The 26,583-nt window shown below is 32.9% G+C and overlaps 1 protein-coding gene across 3 annotated transcripts in view; it reads left to right on the forward strand.

The window, feature by feature from the left end:
• LOC113519963 (mitochondrial cardiolipin hydrolase-like) overlaps positions 1 to 26,583 on the forward strand; it is a 174,129-nt gene that overhangs the window by 33,515 nt on the left and 114,031 nt on the right. Inside the window, exon 5 of one of the 3 annotated variants that reach the window (XM_052894032.1) lies at positions 16,790 to 16,901. The exons of the other annotated variants lie outside the window; for them this stretch is intronic. The gene's annotated coding sequence lies outside the window, so the exon portion shown is untranslated. The remainder of the gene's footprint in view (positions 1 to 16,789; positions 16,902 to 26,583) is intronic. 3 annotated transcript variants of the gene reach the window in all.

Below are 26,583 nucleotides of genomic sequence, written 5' to 3' on the forward strand. Positions count from 1 at the left end.
TAACGATTTAAAAAAAAACAGTCTATATTCTTTCATTTCTATATATCAGGGTTCAAAGTATTTTTTTATTTATTGCAAAATTCACAAGGTCGAGCTGTTTAATCATAAATCTAAATAGAGTCTAATTTATTAATTTATAGATATTAATATGTCAAATAATCTTTAAACATCAATAAAAGATGTAAATAAATATACAATTTTACGATATCTGTCCATTGCTGTAAGTTCATAGCCAAAGATGTATTTTTATATTGCCTCATTTACTTTAATACATTCTATTGCTATTTCAAATTTTACGACCACACATATATATTGTAACGTGGCAAGACCCTCCCCTGTTTCTTAATAGTGGATTGAATTTGTATGACTGTTTATGCAATCGTTAATTTTTTGATGCACATTTAGGGCTGAATGTTGTTATACTTGACTTTTGAAGGGTGCTGTGGGTACTTTATAATCATAACGTTGAAACATGACGATGTATTTCTGTAATGATTATCAGTCATAGCTTTCTATCAGGTAAATCGTCAATTTGTTTGTCATTTTATATTATAAAAACTTTTCCAAAATGTTGATTCTAAACCGATATTGATAATTCTTTTTGCAATACTCCCAGATTTACTCTCATGCAGGTTTCATATTAATTTTGTAGTAATAGAAATAGCTTTTTTTACTGAGGAAAATCTTAAACTACTAACACTATTTATCATGAATGTAGCTACTATAGGACTTTAGCGTCACGATATAACAGAAAAGCAGAATGTGGGAAACGGTGAAAATGATATTTTATTTCCAGAATTTATTTCTTGATAATGTGGGTATGCACGTCGTGACGTTATCGTCCACGAAGAATTATTTTATTTTATTTATTAGGCGCACATAACAGAAGTTTACAAATACAAACTTAAATTATAACATGCAAGTACATAATGTATTGATCAGGTGAACTTGCCACAACATGTACACACAGCATGATCCAATAATAAATGCGACTGCAACTCCAATTAAAAGTGTCTTCATAAAATTACTTTTTTTTTTCAACTGACGTCAATAAAACCGTTACCATCTGGGCCTGGCTACCCCTTTCTTCCCCGTGGGTGTCTAAAGAGGTAACTAAGGAAACTTAATGGTCGAGGGATGGGCAGCATACTTCTTTAAACACCACCAAAGCTTAACTGCGGTTGCCAATCCGTCTTATTTTTACGTTTATAACCCCATAATTGCGGGGAGGAAAGGGATTGTTAGTAATGGAGACTAAAAATCCCATTACTAGCAATATACCCAACCAGGTCGACCACCTCGTGGTTCCCCCTGGGAGCTATCATGGTTAATTCCTGATGAATTCATCATGATGGGCTAACTGGCCTGTTTTCATTCTCATCGATCACCCTTCACTGGTACTCCGCCAGCGTATCCCGTTAGCGCAGGCGGGGTTACCATTCCATTTTCACCCATCAAAAAAAACTCATAACTGCATCATTTATCAATCGATTTGGGAAATACTTTTTTATCTGAAAGGATATACTTTCAGGTTGTTTTCATTGAAATTTCATCAAAATCGGTTTAGAAATTTGGTTTTTAAATCAAACTAACTTGTTTTGCCACCATTGCAAACGGTGTTTTTTTGTTTTGTAGACGAAAATCTATTATTGTATCGTGATGATGACATCGTGAAGCGCCGTGCCGTGCTGCGGTAATAACGCGGCCGCTCATTACGATAGGTCAGTTCTAAATGTAAATTCTAATAGAATATCTAATAGGTATTCCAATAATATTTACTATAAAATCGAAATTGTAATTTAATTATTAAATAATTATCAACGTCGTACAAAAGGGTTAAAAGATGTTTGTGTGCTTACAGACAGTGGAGTAATCTCTGAAATTAATGTAGGTACCTATTCGAAAATTCTTCCATTGATAAGATATATAATTAAATTTCCTTAAATTTTAATAAAAACCTTTAAAGATTTTCTACGTCAATAGTAGAGTTATACGAATATTATAAATCTGAAAGTTTGTAAAGATATTTGTAAGTTGGTTACACAAGTCACACTTTAAGAGCTAATTAGACTTGAATGAAGTGTGCTAAAAACGTGGGCCGTATATAATTAACGCATGGGACACTTTTTATTATAATTCACGCGGACAAAGCCGCAAGAAACGGCTAGTATAATAATATAAAGTACAAATTGTAATTACAACATTGTAAGTGATAAAAGATTGCTCTATTTCGAAGCTCAGCTGCGAACTGAATATCTCAAGTTAGCTTAAATTCCGCATTCTCCGCCTTTTGCTCAATAAAGATTCTGTTAATCGCTTATGTCTTCCCACGTCCTATTGTTAAGGCGACGTCTCATGTATTAAATTCTCAAATAGCACTGCAGTATGTATTTAATTCTAATGCTAAATATTATGTGAAAATTTGAATATTTTTATGTCTCGCTTTGAAAGATAAGGGAACATAAATAAATGGGATATATCTGATAATATTTTAGGTAGTGAAGATGCCGGCAGGGGTCGCTTTAGATGGACGTACGTAAAAATACTCGGAACCAGCAAATATGTATGAATAAATTGATGAATGAGGAGCAGTAGAAAGGCGTCTTTTGCAAATCTTTGGTATTGCATTGTTTCTAGCTATCCCCGTGGAAGACGAGCGTGACGTATATGTGTGTATTGTAGGCATTTTCATTTTGTAAATTTCATTAGCAAGAAGAAATAACTTATTACTTATTAATATGTTAAAAGCGATAATTTTATTTCGATAGTGGATATCAGAAATGGAGCATATATACGAATAATACATAATACAATCTAAATGCCTACTTACAGTAGGCATGGGATATTTCACATGTCACAAGTGAAATTTCATATGCTACGCCAAATCATACACCAGTAAGGTTAATTCACAAAAGGTGCTGTAAATCACTTTAATTGAAATCGCAGATAAATGCTGCGATTGTATTTATTCGTGAGTAATCGACAGCGTTCGGTTAGCAGTTATGTGAAATTGCATCAGACTGTCGATTGGGTCATACAATGCGCGCGATATACTTTATCACACTGCATTAAAGTGTGTATTCGCTTGCTCTTATTATAAAAATTATAACTTAATTTTTAATAGCAAATAGTAGCGAATGCGACATTATCATTGCGAGCGAAAATACTTTTTTTGTGACTTGTCACTAGTGATATCGGTGTGAATAAAAATAATAATTTCACTAAATGATAAAGAACTAAATGTAGCATTGATTTCCATGCCTACTACTTAGGTACAATTTATTTAAATCAACAACTGACGTCTGGCGTCGATGTTTTTATGAAAATGATAACTTATTAACACTAAAGTTTAAAAATAGTATACTAACTCGGTTGGTATCCAAATAATTTATAATTGATATCTACGTTATAAAATAGCTCAATATTACTGCTGAGAACTTGTTTAGTCCGGTTTGATAAACATGTTCATTGTAAGCATAAAAATTGGGCAATTTATATGGGAATCAGTCAAAACTGCATTAAAACGATTTATTATTTCGATAGATCGTATTCTGTCTGTTAATATTGTAACTCATGAAGTAAAAGCTCTCAATGCAGTCTCAATCATCATATTTTTGCTTGTACGTGAATAAACTGACAAAAAATAATGCATTGCTGTTGTAACCGCCCGCGTTCAGACATTTCTTATGTTTTCTTATGAAAAGTGGAAAGTTTTAATTCTTACTTATGTAATAAGAACGATACCACATTACTTGTTTGTGTACTTACATACTTAATAATACAGACTAGTTGCTTAATTATTACCTTACCTGTCCAGATCAGGAACCTGTAGTAATTTCGAGAAATTCTTCAGACCAATATAATAAATGCCTTATTTATTTTCTCCTTTCGTGTTCTCAAGGTTGATTGGAAGAAATACCTTCAAGGTTTAAATCCGCCCGTGTATTTTGCAATTTTTTTAACTGGACATTTTACATCCGGCTTTTTGTCTGAAATTAAGTAGATCTATTACTGGGTACTAGACTACTGTTATATAGATTGTACATATAAAGTACCTAGACTAATATACTACAGACTCATTAATGCAAATATTTGAATTGTACAGGAATTGAATCGGCAATTATCGGGAGGTAGGCCAGTCAGTGTGTTAAACAACTACATCATCAAGATAGTTCTAAGTTGACTCACATCGCCTAAGGAATGAATAAGAAGAAAAAAAAAAGCCATAAACACCCTATAGTAATTTTGTAATTTTAAGGTAATTTTGTATGCGAATCGCTACTTCGGATTACTTTTAATAGATGGCGTTGTAGTTGATAAGAAGTTGAACTGGGTCATTTAGTTGATAATAAATACAGAAATTAAACTACAGAATCGATTTAATGAGAATGTTAAAATTGTATGAAAGTAAAAAAAGAATTTTGCAAATTGGTATATAAAAAATGGGGTTATGAGGTAATAAACTTAAAAAAATCAATCTACATCAGAACCTGTTTTTTCAGTCAGTAGTTTTTTAAGTCAATTGAAAATCAGTTCAATTTACTTTCAAAATTGAAAATCAATCGCAAATAAACTTTAAATCGCTCAAAAAAGAAAACTAGATAATCTAAACAACTGCGAGTCTGCGCCTTAACGGTGCGGTGGTACGCGTAATTGGGCCAGGATGTCGGGAATAACCGGCTGAGTCACTGGCTCCCGTGACTATTCCGCCCACAGATAGCACTTTCTGTTTCGTATCGCCCCTATGTCGTCCACGTAGCAACCGGATAAATATATTTTGTGCGCGAAACTTACATTATTCTAATGAAATTGCGAATACTCTTAGGGATGCCCAAAATAACATTTCTTTTTTTATTTGAACTTGATTCAACTACAGATTATATTAATCCATTTTTACTAATATTAAAAATAGGAAACTAAATGTGCCCCTTATCTCTTTGTACAATTTCATGACGATTAATTGTTAATTGTACTTTATTAAATTTGTTATGAATACACGTACCCCCTTATTCCTAAAAACTAAAACCTACTGCAAATCTATTTTACCTATTGAAGTTTTTTGTCACTATTTTTTAAATTGGGAAATCAGCGCAAGAAAAGACCGTACACTTTATGAGAGGTTTGACGTTTTTATGATTAAGAGGGAGTAGTGTGTACTAAGCAACCTATACTAAAAAATCTCTAGTCTATGGTACTAGTACCATAGACTAGAGATTTTTTACTACCCTAATAGCCTTCATAAATAATATGGATATTAATATTCTTCATATATTCCAATTACTTAAATAAGTGTTTTTTGTGAGTTTTGCAACTGGACTAAAGACTGGTTTAAAGACTATCGTGTCATAGACAGGAAGCCGAAAGCTCGAAAGTTAAAATTATAGTACCTTATTTATTTTGGTACAAAATAAATTATATTTTCTGCGTTTGCGTCCAGGGTAAAAATCTTCTCATTGCCATATTTATTAATATAACAATATATTACGGTATTGAGGCTATTTCTCATTTCAAGGACTTAACTACATATTTAAAGTTTATAAAAGAAATAATATGTAGGCGAATTTCTAAATAATGTGTTGCTATCACCCTTGAAATAAGATTGAAGATACCGGTAGCCCATTCTAATCTATCTGCGTATGCGACTTTTTTTATCATAATGAATGGAGCTCTAAATTTGCACTCGCTGTCACTATGCGAATTTAAATATGTGTGCCAATTTTCAGGAATTAATCTGTTCAAGGTTTCACGGTTTTATTGTAGCTACGGGGGAATGTAGGGTACTATGGAATGGTTGCTTTCCGGCATCAATCTCTATAAATATTATCTTGAAACTTTGAATTGTTTGCAAATATAAAAAAGATTTCGCGCGATTCCACGAGTTAGTGAAATAGTTTTTATTTTAGGAACATTGCAAATGTCTTCACGTGTCATCAGTATCGAACGGTGTTACTTTCCGCTTTTATACTATGTTAGTTTTAATTTAAACACGACAACTATCATCTTTTACACATGGTTATGATACGGAAACTTGCCGGCAAGAGCAGATTTGATCGTGGAAAAATGTCTCAGCTTCGCAATAACCGGGAGTAGACGGGCATTGCGAATGCAGCCGAATTATTGTATCTGATAAGAGAAAAGGTCTGATTTCGTGAACTGTTAGCCAACCTTTACTAGTTAGAAAGACACTATAGGAAGTCTTGCTTTTAAAACTACAGCAACACACAAAAAAAATTTTTGATAGATAATAAGCGCAGAAAAAATTAAATACAGAAAAGATAAGAGAGGGAAAAACGAAAGAGAAAAACGCCGAAATAATCAATTAAGATTATGTTAACTTTGGTAAATATTTGGATAGTTTGTATTGATAGCAAATTGTATGGTGTTATTTCTTTGCTGCCAAAATGACTTTTATTATTTTCAATCAGTTGGAACACCGTCAGTATTCAGGAGTTGGAATGTATGCTATTATAGATTGCATCTATTAAAAACTTATGTTTTTTTTCATGTGTTGTTTCTTATTCTAGGTATTATAAAAAGCTAAAATATGAAATAGAAAGATAAAGTGCCAAAAATCTGTATAATGAAGTCATAATCAGCACTCAGTTGTTAGAACCTGTAATAGTAGGCTCAACGAAAGAGACACTTGTATATCCAAATATGGGGGGCGAGGGCTTGCTGCCTCCTGCAAAGGGTACAGAAAATTAAATTACAATTTTTTTATGCTGGTTTTCAGCTAAGTATTAAAATTTTATTTTTATATTAACTACATAAATTTGAATATAGTTTCTTTTGAAGTATGCTTCATCATAATTATTTTTAAGTGTAATCGTGCAACGATGTGGTGACATATGAGCTGCATTTGCCAAGTGGCTATTTTGTACTGTGACCGAACCGAAATAACTCTTTGTTTCAATATATCTATTGTGTAATAGAGGCGGTGTATCTGCAATCTCAACGATTCTTTCCTTAAGCACTACTGTCACATATCGATTTCATGGAATTTTTATAAATTTTTACTCCAAGATTCAAAAGCCATCTACGTCGGTCTTTCCCATCCGCGTTTCTGATGTGAAGCAAGCTTGTACGTCGTGTTTGAAAGATGGGATGAAATTACATGGTACAGATGCATAACATCTTAGTTCTCAGGAATGACAACATATGAGAGACGCCATAGGCATCATAGTGTAGTTAGTCTGCGATGTCTATGGTACTATCCATGTCTTATAGACCATGGTTACCACTTTCCATCAGGTGGGTTGTTAGCTTGTTTGCTATTTTCAATATAAAAAAAAATCTGTTTATAATAATTTATATTTATACAAGGTTCTTTACGAAATGGGCAGATAAAACTATATGTAAATCAGACGGAGAAATCAAATCCAATAAACGTCAAATATGAATAAAGGACATTAGTCCATTAATATAATTATAGGTATAATTTCTATTTGATCTTAATTTGTTTGCGTCATAAGTTGTTGACCCCTAGATTCTATACTTTATTATTTGTTAAGCAAAAAACTGCTTACTTGTTTTCCGAATGTCCACAAACTCGGGTTTCATAATTACGATTTTTTCTTGGACAAGCCAACATTTATGGTAGCTACAATTATTATTTTAAATTCAATTGCAAATTATAATAATTACTGACGATTGACTACTCCCACGGTGTATTTATCCGCTCACATTTGACATGTGTCAATTATGAGGCGTAAGCACTTTATTATCGCTATCAGGTATTTTTCATTTACAATCTGACTATTTATTGCCCCATTATGGCATGACAACTCATCGTCCCACACTAGGGATAGCTCATTCATATAAATTATTAATATAATTAAAGATTGTGTTCCACAAAAACGACCGACTTCATTTATGACAAAAAGTTATTTTGATTTAAAAACTAAACTTTGAATTGATTTTTACTAAATTTCTATGGGACCAAACTGTAAGTATATCCTTTCAAATAAAAAAAAGAGTTTTCCAAATCAGTTTAGAACTGACCGAGTTATGAGGTAACAAACATAAAAAAATACAAACGAAAGGAGAACCTCATTTTTGAAATTGTTTGAAAAATATGAGATACACCGCAAATGTCTTATGTTACAATTATATACTCTAAGACGTTGCATGGTTTATCGTTTATAAGAGACGGATATTAATGCGATCATTTAAAGTATGATCTCTACATTTGTATAGTACGATATCTCGATGTTTCATCTAGGTTATATTGGGCACTCACGAGTACACTGAAGCAGTTATTGAAATATAAACTAGATCCTATGGCAATTGAAACAAACGTCAAATATGCTATTACTTATATGATTAAATAGTTTTGGAGCTAAAAATGTATGTGCAAACCTCGTGGCAAATCAAAAGCCAAATTTTCGATCAAGTAACTATTTGTAACGTCGAGACACTTCTTTTATTAATTATTTGAGAATAAATTCATTGTGCTTTGATAGATTTAGAACAATTTTATTAATAAGATGCATTGTACGTGTAGAATATATTACTGGGCCCATAACCTAAGAAAGAGATGTATCTGTTATTTTCCCATGGCAGCCTCAACCAAATGTTATTCAAAACGCTAAATTTTGCATATTGTTCAATCCAGCTGAAGGATAACCCGCGCAGAATGTTGCTTCACTCCCATGATCGCTGACAATCGGGCGTGACTGTGCGACGAGCGTATAATAGATAATTATACGTCGTTCTGTATACTTAATAGTCGGCATAGTTGAAACTATTGATAGGCATATTCACGTGACAACAGCCCTGCGGTTGCGTCATAGAAAACGTAGGCGCCGGCGCCGCTGCGTCGCATCTCGGTCAGTGTGCCGGCACTAGTCACGCGGTAGATTTACGAGTTTGTAGGTGTGTAACGTACAGTCGGCGAGAAAAGTCGCGGAAACAAAATGGATAGACGCGTATATTAAAAAAAAGAAATACATATTATATTTTTACTTTACGATATTTAAGTACCTATACTTTATGCGTATATTAAAAAAAGTAATGCATATTATACACTTTTATTTTATGATACATATTTACTTTATGTACATACAATATGTATACTTACCTGTATTTCAGTATATTTATTTAATGACGTCATGTTTTTAGTATGTTGCTTTTTACTGCTTTACATAATGGTAGATTTTGCATACAACCATAGACGGTATTGATGTGAGATTTTTAAGAGATTTTCTTTCCTTTATCATAATTGCTTGTGCAGATATGCGTAGGTTACGAAATGGAATTATTGGCGTGTATTGATAGGAAGAAAAACATCATTAAAATATAAAAGTTGTTTACCATGTTTCAGAAGCTACTTATGTGAAATTGCAGATTGAAAACCATAATATTTCTTTCGGTATTGACGAAATATACGTATATATATATATATATTATCGTATTCATCATTATACCATATCCACGGTCCACTGCTGAACATAGGCCTCCCCCATAATAGAGGTTTTGCCAGTAGTTACCACGCTTGGCAAGCGGATTAGCAACCACAGTCAGGCTTTAAGAGGAGTGCTGCTGCCCATTTCTCTCACCATTAAATTCCTTTCGTCGCCTCTTACGACATCCATCACTTTATCTGTGTATTATATAGGTATATACACATACACGTCTTAAATTCTCAATAGGTTTTTTTTTAAATAATTTATTTCACAATTCTGTTTGCATATATAAGGAAAAAACGCTTCTATTGTTATCTTGTGTTTCGTTATTGCTATGCCTTTGTTGTAATAATTTTTATAATACAGAAGTAAATAGCAGTCACGATTGCTTATCATCAATCTTGTTCGTGATTCCTAGTTTATTATCATCTTATGATAATGATAATGATTGTTCATTATCATTTATTGTCATTGTGTGCTAGGCCCAAAATTAGCTATATTAGTTTATCCCCATAAGATGGAGCGATGACCTCAATAATTGATTTTCCGGATTATAGTTAATGGGTTAATGCAGGTGGCCAAAATTGTTCTTTATGGCAGTCTGAGGAGGCCTATGTTCAGCAGTGGACAATGGATACTTGAAACAAAAATGTTGAAGTTGAGTTGTTGGACTCAGTCTTGGTTTTTGTTTTTAAATTAATACGATGGGATCAGTATTGAAATAAACTAAAACATCAGCGATTTATTACTTTCTAATTCTATTCATTGTTTTCTCAGTGTTATCTTTTTAATTGTGTGTATTTATTATAAATTTACTATTGTAATTGTAATGTAATGTTTGAAGGTAACAATAAAGAGTGTAGTGAGAGAGTACTTATCTATGTAACAAGAAATCGGGCGTAACATTAGATTCAACCATGTTTCTAGTTAGACTATTTACGGGTTACTTAGAGCTCTTATACATTTGTAGAAGAGATCTAAAGACACCCTTACTTATCAAGGTTTTTTTAATAAATACTATTTTTAAACGCTCTATCCAGTGTTAAAAAAAATGGTGCTCGTTTAATATAAATTTTGCTCACTACTATTTTTAGAATAGATACTAAATAGACTGCAGGATGGACAGGATTATATTTCCGTAAAAAAATGATTGCATTACAAATTGCACCCAAAAGCATCGTATTTTGTCACCCCGAGCCGCATAAATTCTTTAGTGGTAGTCCTGTAAACCCTTATTAGTTTCTTTGGCTCACTCTGTGCCCACATGATGGAGTGTAGTTATAGGAATGTTTCTCCCCATACGAGGGTCAATAAAGCTATTAGATGGCGTTGCGTCTGCCATTACAGATAGTGTTTAAGTAGGGTCACCATATATTCTGTAAGATATATTAAGACTATTTATATTAAATGTAATATTTTTATTGTAGTTGAACTTAGAGTTCATTTTTGTTTGCATTTTTTGTAAAATAATATTTATCTTTTGTTATATTTATATGGATAGAAATTGTTACTTGAAGACAATGTTTACACGGACAATTGGTTAACTGAATGTTCGAAGGAATATTTTTTCTTATTATACATATCAGAATAACTATGGATTCTATCATTTAATTTATTTAAACAGCTACATTATTAATATCTATTGTCATTTTAACTATGTAGCATATGAGTGTGAGACTTTTTATATGGAAAAAATATTCAAGGCGGGGGAACTGTATAAGACAATTCGGAGTACAACCCACCAAAACCCTATGGATGTACCTTCTCCTCGCTTAGGTTTCATTTATTCTTGAGTTGTGATATCACTTTAGTATGCCTCTGTCGTACGAAAACAAGGGATGGTGCACCATTCTTATGGGTAATAGTCCCTTGTTTGCGTTATGGTAGCATGTGGACCATAAACTTGCCCCGAGCGATAATTATTCCAAAGAGCATAATATAATCCTGCTCAAAAGTTTAATGAAATTCAAACGATTGGAAATAATTTATTCTAATAACTGTATTAGTAATACAAACAGAAATAGTTTTGTCGGTAGAATAATTGACCGCGAAACTAGAAATCCTGTATTTGATTCGCAGACCAAAAATGTGACTTTTTATAATTATTCGTCGCTGAAATTTTTATACTAATTAAAAGGATAACATGAAAATAATTAGAAATTCATTTTTTTAGATAAGAAAAGTACAACAGAGGGCACCGCTATCACTTTATAAGTAGTAGATTAATATATGAGTAAACCAGTTGTATCCCACAGCTCCGCTTGCATGAATTAGTACATAAATTATTCTATGTGTTAGGATAAAACCTACACGTATATCAAATTTTATTTCAATCCATTTCGTAGTTTTTTCGTGAAAGAATGACAAATATCCATCCAAGACAAGTATGGAACTTCCATTTTTAACAAACTTTCGCATTTATTATGCTAATAGAAATTTCTACGTATCTTAAGTAAAATAAATCTTTACGTAATTCTAAGTGTCAACTACTGTAGCGCTCATTATTAATTACTTTCCACTATTTGTCCTTCTGTCGCTATGTGATAAGGACTGGGTTAATCACGCTACTTAGTAATTCCTGGTACGTTGATGCCAAGTAGAAATATTTACAGAGTACTCCAAGGGATTTATTTAAGCTAATTGTAACTATAATTTAATCCCTTCATGTTACCGTAACGAGGTTAAGTTAATTTCATATTACATTAGTTCGCGTTGGTTTCACAATTCTTACAGCATTGTTTCTGTACAGCGAATAAACACTAGACCTGTAAATGAAACTAAATTGTGGTGTGGATTTGAGATAAGAAATATATTTGTAAAGTAATTATATAATTTTACATGCAGTCGTTTTTAATTGTTCACTTGTCTAAACCAAATTTTAATTTTTTTTTTCGTTGAATTCGACACGATCGGCTAACTAACGAGTTTTTATCCTCACCTATTACTCACCCACTGATGCCCCGCCAGCGTATTCCAATAGCACAGACGGGGATACTATTCCATTTTCACCCATAATTTTTTCTAGCTATTTGCATGATATTTTTTAAGACGTCACTAAGTTTTTCAAAGAATTTTTGTGTTAATATTGAAAACTACTCAACGGGAACTCAGATAAAGAAGCTTATTTATACAAAACGATGTAATTATCGCAACTATACGCTTGTACTACATATAAAATGTTCATAAATAGAGTATATCAATGTAAAATATTACGCACTTTCACTGAACTCATGGTCACCGCAAATAGCGAGGGCGGAAGATAACACGACCAATTTGCAGATCTAATATTCGTCGCACGAAATTATATTCGCCCACGAAAGGGCACGGTGACGGATCCATCTGGGCTTTCTTTATGACGTCTTGTGAATTCCCATAATGAATAATGTACAAGGATTGGCTATATGCGAGCAGTGATAGGAATCTCATGCATCATACGCAGACTCACAAATTGTATATTTTATTGAATCGCTGTTATTTTGCAGTGACTTATAAACTCTTGTTCTTAAGTTCTCACTTACGAATTTTGATGAATTTGAAATATGGTAAAACATATGAATCTGTCAGGAAAAACTGGAATAGTTGTTGCTGTTGGAATTGTAAAGTCAAACAGTGAGAATAAATAGACTGATTGATGTATGATGTGTATAATATTATATCATAGTTATATCTAATAAAAGTATATTAGATTACCATTACCACAGAATTGATTTAGAAAATATACACGTAGACTTTAGAATTTTTCTATTTCCATCGGTTTATTAGTATTACCATAAGTATAAAGTCGTTGTTTCTGTCTACCCTATTAGAAGACAGGCGTGACAGATATGTATGTATGAAATCAAGACATTCCAATTTATTTTTTACTAACTTTTACCTGCGACTTTGTCCGCGTGACCAGGATATGTTCACTGGCCGGGATAGAAAGTAACATTCTCCATCCGATATACTATATACCTACCAAATTTTATAGTAATTAGACTTTAACAGGTAACAAGTAAATACAATATCTTTCATATTTATAGTATTAGTAAGTACTCTATTTCTTTTTACTGTTGAAAAGTCTGGCAATTGAACACGATTTCACCTGACGGAAAGTAATGATATCTGAGATGGACTTCGCAGACCCACGAATAATCTATTCACATTAGACTTCATTGTTCTATATTATACGTGGTTGGAAGTCTTAAATCAAGATAGTAAACCACTACGCGCCCGTCATTTTAATATCTGTCGTTTGTACATAATATTGTATGTACGCAAACATAATTATTTAATTGATTCATGATGGTTAAATAATTTATTACTATCGTAATAGTCAAATAAATAATTATCTCGTTTGGTTCGAAACTAGAATAATTAATAGTTTGTAATTAGTCTGATAAAGAATCGAATCTTGGAACTCATTAATGCGACATCACGTGCTTGTTACTGAGCGTCGTTGAAGTAATTATTTACGTAGTTAGTATAGGTAAGACCTTTTGAAGATTTTTTAAACTAACAGACCACCCGGTAGAAAATGGTAATAGGTACTGTCGTCTATAAACATGAAATGAAATAACACGTGGTAACAAAACGTAGAAACTTAAGTGTGACATAGGTACCCATAGGGCGTCTTTGTATAAGTTTCCCCCTGGTAAAAGTTTACAGAATACAGATGAAATGCTCAGATAATAAATGTCTGAAAGATATTTTCTAAATGTAATTTAGTTTGGGAAAACCATTTAGTAAAGAGCATTATTATCGAGCAATTTGTAGAGGATTTATCTGCGGAAGCTATCATGTCCTGATACCGCTTGCTAATGTCAGTAGGGAACGGCGAACGGTGAAATAGATTGTAACTATTTGTTGAATTTTATAAATACTTGTATGCTCATACTTAAAATCTTAACATACATGTTTGTAAAATTTTCCTGTTTTCATGAACAAATCGATCGATTGTCCACCATCTGAATCGATATGCCCTCCTTCAATGATATAAAATCTTTATTTTTAAACGACTTGCAAAAGGAGGTTATTATTCGTATGTATTTTACTTTTCAGTGTATAATCAATATCTTCATTTATTTTGATATTCTGTTTGTCAGCCAATAGTTGCTTTACTACAGTTTTGCTCTTTTGATAGTGACATAGAATCAAAGTATTTATCTTGAACATAAAGCCGGAAAATGAGTATAATTTCGGAGGTTTACAATATACGCAACGACCAATAGTCTGTTGATAGCTAATGCTAAAGTTCTTCGGGCACTTACGAAATAAGGGTAGCAGAGAAAGGTTAATAGTAGTTGTGTTTGGGGAAAGAGGACTGAAAGACGTATACAATCGAGGTGTGTTGAACTATCCAGAAAGGTCAATAATCAGATCCCTCGAATTTTAGGATATGATTGAAAAGAAGAATTTGAAAATCGTCAATATTTGCACGGTGAGTGGCATCACACGCTGCAACCTAAGTTTAACAAATAGAGCAATAGTATTGTTACTTCCTAGCTCTTTAGTTACGTAATGTAATAAATACGGGGATAAGAAGTACAGGATTTTCGAAGCGACGTTTCCTTATGATTTATCCTCGTATAACACAATACATCTATTTATAAGTCACGAACAAACATACTTATTGTTGTGAACCTAAATCTAGATAGGATATCTGCTTAGTAATTTTTGTTTCTGCCAAGTATTACAATGTAATGTTCTGGAGGGAACTATAAAGAGTATTTATCTTTCTTGGGCAATAGACTGAAATATTACATAAAGTGAGATAACTTGTACTACAAAAAATTGTTTTTTTCTAGGATTAGGGTTCCGTAGCCAGTCATGTTATTGCAACTTTTCGAGCTTACTATATTTATGAAATTGTAAAAGAACACATGAAATAGTGAAATAGTTGAATAGCTGATCACAAAGAGATGTTTGAAGAAGTTTTGTGTTTTTAGCGACATTTATGACCATTTTTGAGTAAATAATCAGTATATTGTACTGAAACTGTCAATAAAATATGAAACCTTTGTTTGGAAGTAAACTTTTATCGCTAGCCCATCTAGCTTCTGTAAAAAGGAACATTGCTTTTGAAGTCGGATTCAGTTAAGAATTTATTTATAAAATCCTTATAGTCCATTCCTTTTGGGAATATATTTTTCTGACACTATGAAATGATTTTGTTTCCAAAATTGAGCCACAAATTTTTCTTTTTGCACACCTGTCTATCACCACAATAAGCTTTGTAACAGTAGGTTTAGGTTATGGCCTAATACAATATAAAACAGGAGGGAAGGATTGTTAGTAATGCGGACTAACAGTCCCATTACTAGCAATATACCTTGTCAGGTCGATCTCCACTTAGCCCCCTTGGAAACCGTAGTGCTGCCTTTTCATTCTCACCTATCATCCCTCACTGGTGCCTCGCCAGCGTATACCGTTAGAGCAGGCGGGGTTACCATTCCATTATTATCCGATATAAAAATATATGGCCTTATGTTTAAGATTAAAATATAATACAAAATAGTCACTTGGCAATTTAGTGACAGATTAGATTTAATAGAAAATTTGAACATAAATCTGATTATATGGCGATCCTGTTTCATTTTAATATTGACATAATAACTAAATATTTTCCTATTACTAATCATGGTTTTATTAATTATCAAACTGGCTACTAGCATCTTATTATTAGTTTTTAATTCTCTTGCTATTCTTGTTTTACAAAATGTACTATCGTAAATCCAGAAACAATGCGGCGTTTACTACATATTCATATAATGCTGAGTAAATTGCTAAATATAACGCAAATTCCCTAGTCACTATCTAAGTTTGGATCACATTCGCCAGAAATGCCGACTCTATGATTTACGAGTTGTTTGCTATTATTATTTTTGTTGGTGCGAGTTATAGGCTACTGCGGATATGGTTGTTCTAGGTTACATTGTATTTATCACGCGCTGGTGTTCCTCATGGGGTGAGCAGAGAAAACAAACGTAAACAGCTTCTATTTTTTATAAACTGTTTGCACCACTTTTATAAATCGTCATAGGTAAGCACGTAAATTCTGGACATCTTCCTCGAACATTAAACGGTATATATGTATATCAGATTTTCCGTTGTCTGTTACTTTTCAACTTCCGCATTGTTTATCTGTGTTGTCACACACATTCACGTTATTCTCGTATTACGAATGCGATCTGTCAGACTTAATCCGCAGATTTTCAGTACTCATATTTCAACTCGTTAAATCTGACTTTATTCGCTTAACATTATATATTTGATTATGTATATGTGTAAGTACAAGAAATAGTATATAGTATATCCTATTTAGATAAAGACCCTTAGAGTTTTGTTACTATGCATATTTTGTATAGAAACAGTGTTATCTCAATGAGGAACCTATTTTTTTACAGATTGATAACATAAAACATCGTTATCAAACGTAAATGTCCATCACATCAATCTGGAGCTGTCAACAACCTCGAACCAACTACTACTACACGTGTGAGGATGTCGTGCTCTTAGGTATGAAGTTTCTAGGCCGACTTCATTAACACGAACGCCTCTGAAATTTGTCGAAGAACAAATTAACTGACAAAGTAATTGAAACCGAACAAAAACCAACAAAATTAAAGAAGTTCATTTTCAAATTTGGAAAACTAGTTATGCAAAAAACGGGCGTGCGATACGAATATCTCAGGTAAATTGGCTGTTTTCTACATAGCTAGCTCCAATTCGTCCGATTAGAAATTTTATCCAGTAACATATTTTTCAAACCAATGTGCTCAACGTTTCATTACTATGCCAAATAACTAACTTGACTAATTAAACAAATTTATTACAATACCAAACATTTATGAATGCAAATATTAAAAGTCTATTATACTTACGTATATAATGCGGTATGTGTCCAAACTGCTTTTTCTTGTTTATTAATCGATAATTCAATTAAGTTATAACTAAAGTAAGTAAGTTGTTTAACCTAACTGGTGGAACAGCTTAAATTACAAATGTAGATAACTATATATATACTCTTTATTGTCACACTATAAGATTATAATAATAAACTTATTATATATACAAACAATTACGAGAAAATTAAATATATACATTAAGAAAACAATGGGCGGCCTTATTGCTAAGAGCGATCTCTTCCAGGCACCCTTTGGATGGAGAAGAGTAATTATAAACAGTTTGATATAGCCAGATCTTTTTGATTTTTGTACCGTTATTTGGAGTTAGTGCAATAAGGTTTCCTTTCCCATTTTTTCTTATTCCTTAGGAATTTAGCGAGATATACCTTTCTCCTGGCAAATCAAGCTCTAAGTCTAATTTTTAATATTTTTTTTTATAAGGAAAAACATCAAAAGTACCCGGCAGTTAGATTTAGGGATTCCGCTGTTAGTTTGTGTTGCAGAAATAAACAGTCCTTGACACATAAATGTTATCGTTTACAAACTTTACCAAGTATTCATTATGAACTTTAAAGACACTGTCAAATGAGCTATTTTCCAATAACTATTTTACTAAGTTTGTACTTGTACGATAGTAATAACACGAGTATTGTAGTCCAAGTACAAATCATTCATGAAATGTGTTGCACTGACTGATTTACTATCCGTTTTCTGGACGAAAATGACGTTTATTTATATGACAACAAGGTTTAGGTCCTATTGTAAAATTGCGTGTATATTTTTGTTCACACATAAGTACCTTGTTTCAAGGTATTCGTTTATGGGAAATATTATATTGTCTATTTAATGATATGTTCTATTTTCAACCGACTTCAAAAAGAAGTTTCCTAATTATGTTTTATTTTATTAATGTGTATTTAGTGGCGATAGGATAACAACATAATGTCACTAGTTGACTACTACTTTCAAACCGATTTTAAAAAAGGAGGAGGTTCTCAATTTGGTTATTTTTTATCTCAGAACTTCGTCATTTATAAATCGTTTTTAAAAATTCTGTTTTTATCTGAGATTACATAGAATTTTTTTCAAAATCCGTTTAGTAGTTTGGTAAAAATATCTGATTTGGTTACGATGTAAAATTTTTTTTGTGGTGAAAATAAAATATACATGTCTCAGAAGAGTTTTGGTAAGAGATGTTCAGGAGAACATAACACTCTAATAAAAAAGAAGGGAAATTCCAAATAATATCACAATACTAAGCTGTCTAAACACTATGATAATGGTAATCACCTACTCTTTTGGAGTAGTTAGTTCAGAAGAGGTGACATTCATGGTTTGTTGTTCAGGGTCAACATATAATCATCATATGATGAAATTGTTCTGACCAATTTATTACATCCATTTGAATAATAACGACTTATTAAACATAACTATGCCTTGAACATATTCATTTTGAAGTAATAAAATGATGGTCGTATATAACATGTATTTTCAGGGGGAAAGAGTTCGTAGTAGTGTCTAGAAGCCTTATTACAAGCAATATACCCTTTCAGGTCTTTTTTTATGCAACTTAGAATGGTAAACAATCTGACGGCCCACCTGATGGAAGTAGTAACCGTCGCCTATATAGACATGAGCACTCTACTACCAGTATTCTATCAGGTTAACCTCCATGTAGTTTCACCTGGAAATCATCATTGTAAATTCTTTTGAAGTTCGTCATTATGAGCTAACTGCCCTGCTTTCGTATACCGATAGTGCAGACGTAGTTACTATTGCATTTTTACCCATTCAAAGGAACATTTATTTAAATTTTATTATTATTATTTCAGCCGTTAACTGTTCACTGCTGGACATAAGTCTTCGTCATAAGGGGAGTTTTGCCAGTAGTTGCCACGCTTGGCAGGCGGGTTGACGATCGCAGTTAGGCTTTTAGAGATATTTTAAGGGGGATACTGCTGCCCATCTCTCGTCCACGTATACATACATGCTATATTATAATCATCAACTTTCACAAAAAATATCCACTATTTTTGCAAATAACAAGGGCAGAAAATAAAATGTTTCTGAAGTGAGAGCTCTGCGCAGCATCGTGACTTTGATATTAAAATTTTATATCATCTTTACTGGTAAACGACGAGCGCTATTAAAATGCTACGGGGTCCTCAATAAAAATTTATGAAGCGCCGTAATATTTTATGTTTTAACGTTTTGTCACTGTCAATTATTAATAATGTAATAAGTATTATTATTACTAGAAGGATCTAGGAATAATAAGACCATTTTCATGATAAGATTGCCCTTATACAATTACTAGTTATTTACTGTAAGTAATACGCAAGTAGGTACTGCCTTCAGTTTTAAGCCATAAGTCTACAATTTTGCCTGGAAATCTAGCTTTCATATTATTTCACAGAATATCTAAAGGTGAAATCGTAATCGTATTTAATATTTTTTTTTATAGGTGATAATGAAATAGTAACCCCAACCGCGCTATCGGTATACACCGGCAGGGCACCAGTGAAGGATGATAGGTGAGGATGAAGCAGGTCAATTAGCCCATTGTGACAAATTCAACGAGAATTGTTCACGATGGTTTCCAGGGGGAACCACGCGGAGGTTGACCTGATAGGGCATATTGCTAGCAATGGGGCTGTCAAACTCAATTGCTAACAATCCCTTCCCCCCAAAGGACACGGGATATTAAAAACCCTGAATCAAAATTTTATTCGCACAATGTCTCTAGTGTAAGATCTAGTTTTATTAATTGACATGTCATAGCACAGGTCAAGCTACAGAATATTAGAACTATATATTTTGCGCATACACTATGTAACATGTTTTCTTTAAAATTCCCACTGAATTTAGATCAAATACACAGCTACGAATATCACAATGGAATTAATTTATATATCTTCTTTTTCTCTTTTGTTTTTCTTTATTTATTAGTCTTATATATACTTTTTTATAGTCTAAGAAATTCGTTTCATTTTCTTGCCCACGCCCTCCCATTTTCGCAGCTGCATTCGGTTCACTTGGACTGCTATGAATAAATAAACTTCATTTTACCTCTGCACTGCACTTAGCATAAAGTATTCAGTGTGACCATTTTTTGGCAACCCGTACGTGTTGTCCCAAACATTTCTTTGATTCGACGCTGTATTTTGCAATGATCGGACGCGGTAGGCATTATTTCGTGCTTTTCAGTAGATTTTCAGTATATATGTACTTGGCACGCTACCGGTTGTGCTTAGGCTATGCGAGGAATGCAAAATACTTCGGACTTCGTTTCCACTGAATTTATAATAAGTACGTCGTGATTCATGTTTGCGGTTACTGCGGTATATGTTAATAATGTCATGCGGTGTTGTGTTTTTTAATATATTTATTTACCTTATACATTGTTACATTATAATTAGCAGTTCATTGTTTAATTAATTGTATTTATATAAGGTGTAAATAAGTTGTATTATTAGGAATATTTTTTCTGCGTATTTTATAAATTATATTATATATTGGTACCATACTTACATACGTATTTATCACACCTAACTCCCGTTGGGATAGGTAGAAATAAATTATTAATTTTTTTGGTAGCATTATTTATTAATATAGTTGTGCACGACTATGTATTTAAATTATTTAAATTCTTAAAATCTTTTTAAAATAAGTAATAAACGTCCAACTATCTAAATATCCACACATTATTACAAATTTTCATATAATATTAGTAGACTACATGACGTTTTTTTATTACTTAAAATGATAATCAAGTTGGTTGCAAACTATAGATGATACCATGAACAGAATAAATTATATTGTATTCTGGGGTACAGTAAAATTAGGGGTGTGGTTGCCATGCAATATTTGACACAATACCGCTCCTGAGAATTAAAGTATTGTATCTCTTTTGTCAGAGATCGTACTGACATTCGCATACATTGTTGGTTTACAACAGGAATAGATGAACATGGTGGTATCGTTCTCAGTATCGGTGATATAAATTTCCAGTACACTTTAAATGCAAGTTTCATCATCATCATATTATCAGTTCACTGTTCACTGGTGAATATAGGTTTCGCCCTATAGGAGGCTTTGCCAGTAGTCGCCACGTTTGGCAGACGGCTTAGCAATTGCAGTTAGGCTTTGATGATATTTTAAGAAGGAAGCTGCTGCTCATCCCTTGACCATTAACTTCCCTTAGTTGCCTCTTATGACGTCCACGGGAAAGGAAGGAGTGACTCATTCTATGCCATGATATTCTATTTCATTTAGTACAAGTAAATGCAGGTTTTTTTTTTAATAAATTTTTGATTTAATTCTTGATATCAGGTTGACTTTCGATTAAATTGAACTAGGATCAAATTGAAATAATATAGAATACTCGTTAAATACAAATGAAGGTAGTTAACATCCATTTGATGTGATATGTATTAGTTTTGAATGCGATGGTGTCAAAAGGCTTTAACGGTGTCATTATTTTCAAGTAGGAGCTTAGGGAGGAAGAGCTGGTCCCATAAAAGTGTACCTGCTGAGGTGGGCACCAGACTCTTCTGGAGGGGGCACGCCTCTTCCTCTCTACACTTATGAAACCTGCTCCACATTTTACTGCGATATCATTGGGAGTGGTATCACCGTCGTTATCTGACCATGACCCACTACTACCATCATGTAAATTGGTATCAAGTCGGACTCTAAAATTTCCATTCAATTTATTTTAAGTTGATCGCTCACTTCAATACGAGTTACTTTTCAGTACCAACATAGAAAGAAGCCTGTAACTGACCTAATGTAAATTACCTTTCGCGCCAACAGATAAATCCGGCGGTCTACTCCCCGTTGTTAATCGGTTATTACTATTCAAAAGTGTAACCATTAGTCACACGTGACATTAAAAAGTGTGTAACTGTAACGTGGAATAACAATGAGCGCTAGCGACAGCGGCGGTTCGCAGTGGCGGTTTGCCGGTTTGTTTGCTTTTCACGCGTGACGAACACACACAAATTGCTCCGGATTGTCACACTGTAACCAACATTAATCATTGTAAACGCCGGGGAAATAGTATAATGGTTGCTAAATCCACTACTTATCGGCGGTTCGTTGGATGTGCTTTGGTTACTGGGTGTGGATTAAGATAAAAGAGGTGTGATTTGATTGTTTTTTTTTTATTGAAAATGGAATGGTGATGACTACGTTGGTTTATACTACTAAAGTGCTAGTGAAAGGAACATCCTTTACTGTCAAACCACCTATTAAGGTGAGGATGAAATGAGATTATTTGTGATTATCGTTACGAATAATTATTTTCCAGGAGGGACCGGGTGGAAATTTATTTGATAGTTGTTTATATATAAAGTAACGTCCAAATCAACACTTTGACGTGATCTCAAATCCAATACGGTAGGAAAAGACCGTAGTCTTAAAATGAATCTGATTATACCAATTTTATACTTAATATTGTTATAATGATTTTTGTCAAAACGGGAGGTTTCATTTAAAAACATCATGAAATTATTAAATTCATTAGGACAGATACAGATATTTGTTTTATATTTGTAACAGAATTTCGTAAATCGCTTCAGGCTTCTCAATAAACCACACATTGTCAATTCCAATCCCCGTCGTGTCCCTTCAAAGGAGGACCAGTGATAAATGATGTACAATATTGGTAAAAACACCCATCTATTGTCACCAAGCCATAACCGAAAATCGCCGTTTGTTCTTTAAAAGTTTAACGGCATTTTGTAAAGCTTTTGAATCGAGAAGTAGCGCCGTGATGCAAATTTAAATATGGAACAGTTTTTTTTTGCGCAGTACGTCCCTTCAGAGTTTAAATGCAGGGTGGAAAGAAGGTGGTCGGCAAATATCTTTATTAATGACGCTTGCAAAATTTTCACAAAGGAAACGTTAAAATATGTATTATTCTGTATTAAAAAGTTTTTATAATTTCGTCGGTCGGAAATTATAACGCACGATGTAAAATGTATGATTATGTATATATTGTAATGTTGTTTGTACTTCATTTACTTTGCAGATAAATTTACCGAAGTCTTGATGAAAAAATAGGATTTTCTTTACCTAATTTATATCACCTAATCTATATTAATTGTACTTTGTACAAAAGTCGATTGCTTGGGTACCTCTGTCCCATTCGTGTTTCAACCGTGAAGCAGTTGTGTTTGCATGGCTGTGTTTCGATTTGAAGGGTGGGATATCGTGAATTTACAGGGTACAGAGGAATTGAGTCTTCAGAAATGGCAAACATTTCATGGGCGAAAAGTCTTGATGTCCACGGTAAAAAATACGGATCACTTTCCATCAGGTGGGCCGTCAACTTGTTTGCTATTCTAAGTTGTATAAAAAAAAATTATAATTAATATTTACTTGTTTTCTTTTGTATAATATATAATATGTCTATATTTCGAATTACATTGTATAATTATTGAATAAAGATTTACTTAAAATAAAAAGAGGGATATAGCCCCGTAACAAACAACTAAATACTTCAGGACACAAATAATATGGAAACACAACAACACCAGAGTAGACGATCAATCAATTACAAAAGAAATATTAAAATCGGTCCAGAATTAGCAAAGATTTCGTCTTACATATATACTGAAAAATACAGGCCACTTAACTATACTGATTCTAATATCGGACGAGGACAGTATTCGACTCCGTATGCAACACTTTAAAAAGTCTTTAGTCATTTCTGTAGAACTCCGAAATAAATTATAAGAAACATCTTTTGTACAACAATGAGTGTGCGTTATATACGGGTCGACATTAACATATCCATTGTCAGGTATGAAAGTGATTAATTACCTATTATATTGCCAGTTGGCATTGCTAGTTGTTCCGTTAAGAACCTACCACTACAATTTCCATATTATCCTGCCGTGAAATTACTACTAAAATAGCGTCTGCATTTTGATTGACGTAACGCTTCTGTTGACAGAAGGAAAAAGGAGTTTATTTATCACTTTCTATATATCTGGTTTTAGTAATCTTTTAGAAATAATTACTTGTAAGTAGTAACTCGACTCTTATTGATCGATCCATTAACGCATTGTGTTTATTAATCATATTTAACTTCAGTGAAAATGTAGTCTAAAAGTGGTTTATAAGGTTCAAAAATCCATGAATTACTGCTGCCACCTTTGGGACGGCTCTGTCAAGTACCAGTTGACTTCACTTGAACTTCTGTTGAACGCCGAGCCAAGAAGTTCATAGTAGACGATTTGTTGCTGCATTCCAAATTTTATTTTTTAGAACATCGCCGCAAAATTGCGTGACTCGCTTTGTTGTACAGGATAAATTTTGGAGAGTGTACTTAAGAATTGCATGATTTGTTTCCTGTTTCTCCCTTTCAGCATCAGATGACCGGACGGGGCGAAAGCCTCCACCCTTTGGTCATAGACACCATTTATACGCTCGAAGCGCTTTGTGTCATTCTTCATTATGCATACGGCCAAAAAGTGGAACTCTCTCTGCTTTTGTTTTTTTATTGAAATATAATCTGTACCAATTTAAGGTAAATGTGAATAGACTATTCGTGGGTCCACGAGTCCTATCTTAGACCAACATCATCGCTTTTTTTCAGGTGATATTGTGATCAATCGCAGGATCCTTCAATAGTAAAAAAATGTTTTATCTTTATTTAGTTGGGAAATTTTGGCCTATTTAACCGACTTCAAAAAAGGAAGAGGAAGTCAATTCGGTTATTTTTTATGACTATTACTTCATAACTTCGTCATTTATAAACCTTCTTCTATTTTTATCTGAAAGGATATATTTTCAGATTGTTCCCATAGAATTTTTATCCAAATCAGTACAGAAGTTTTAAAATCAAAGTAACTGGTTCTGTCGCTATTAAAGTTAGTACTTTTTTTGTGGAATAAAATCTTAAACCTATAAAGTAGTCTTTGAATACGGGTGGTTCAACATCGTTCCTTATAGCCGTCTATGGAGGAAACCTATGTTTAGCAGTGCACCGTTAACGCCTGAAATGACTATCAACAAAGTGAATAACATTATTTTTTCCTTTTATAGTTTAAAATTTAATTTAATACATTTTGTAGAAAAATTAATTTCAATATAATAAATTAGTGATTAAAATGTAAGTACTTAGCAATTTATCAAATTGAAATGAATAGCTCTTTTAAGTAATTTCATTTAAGATCCTGCTTGAATGTCTAATTATTAAAAGATAAATTATTATAAATAATATTATTTCGTATATTCAATCTTCAAGAACTTTTACCGATTACTTCAATTATGAATATTACATAATATAATACTGCAATCTTTAACAAGAGGTATAAATACCTCAACAACGCTTGGGATGTACCATGGGTAATGTCTACGGAATATTCCACGATTACAGTGTTGTTCGTGTCAGCATCCTATATCAAGTGGGCCGTCAGTTTGTTTCACATTTTTAGTAGTATTCTAACATGTCATGCCTACGGGTGACGGTTACCACTTTCCACCACGTGGGCCAGCTTGTTTGCCATTCTAAGTTGCATAAAAAATACATACATCATAACGATCCATTAATGTCCCGTTACTTAATATTTTTTTTTTTATGAGAAGAGGACTAGGCTTCTATTTAGGAATCCTATGCAACGTGGTCGTCGGTAAGATGGTTTTATTTTATGTGGCAGTGATTAAATAATATTTAAAAAGAAGTCATTCTTATTTTTCTGAACAATTTAAAAATGTATACTAGTACATAGTATTAAAATTTTTGTTTATTATATTTAATATACATTTTTACATACATATACAATATACATAATTAAATCTTTTAAAACGTCCAATGTAAATTATGTACAATAAAGATTTCACAACACAACACGAGTAATTTTAAACTGTTTTACATAGCTATTTACATGGCAAATTTTTATTCGGTTCAATAAAACTACCAAATGTGGTCACTAAGGGCAACAGACGTATGAATACAACAAAAACATATTCTAAATACACTGTTACCCCTAACGCACAGTATCATACTAAGAATCGCAACACCCCATTCCACTATAATAATAAGCCAGCGAAATTTAAAATGCCCACATAATGGTTGCAATTTTTGTTATAGGGGACGTGAGTCATTCCCAATTAGTGGTTTCGACTTTTAAATAACATCGCAATGCAATAAAGATCTTATCATTTCAGCGTCATTATGCTGGGTCATTAACCAGTCTGTTTCTGGGAGACGTACAACGTTGCATATGTCTTTTGATCGACTTATCAGGATATTCCCATAGCCCACCAAAATACTACGGAAT

Source organism: Galleria mellonella, unplaced genomic scaffold (assembly GCF_026898425.1).
Source record: "Galleria mellonella isolate WM207_F2 unplaced genomic scaffold, CSIRO_AGI_GalMel_v1 utg19, whole genome shotgun sequence".
Classification (NCBI taxonomy): domain Eukaryota; kingdom Metazoa; phylum Arthropoda; class Insecta; order Lepidoptera; family Pyralidae; genus Galleria; species Galleria mellonella.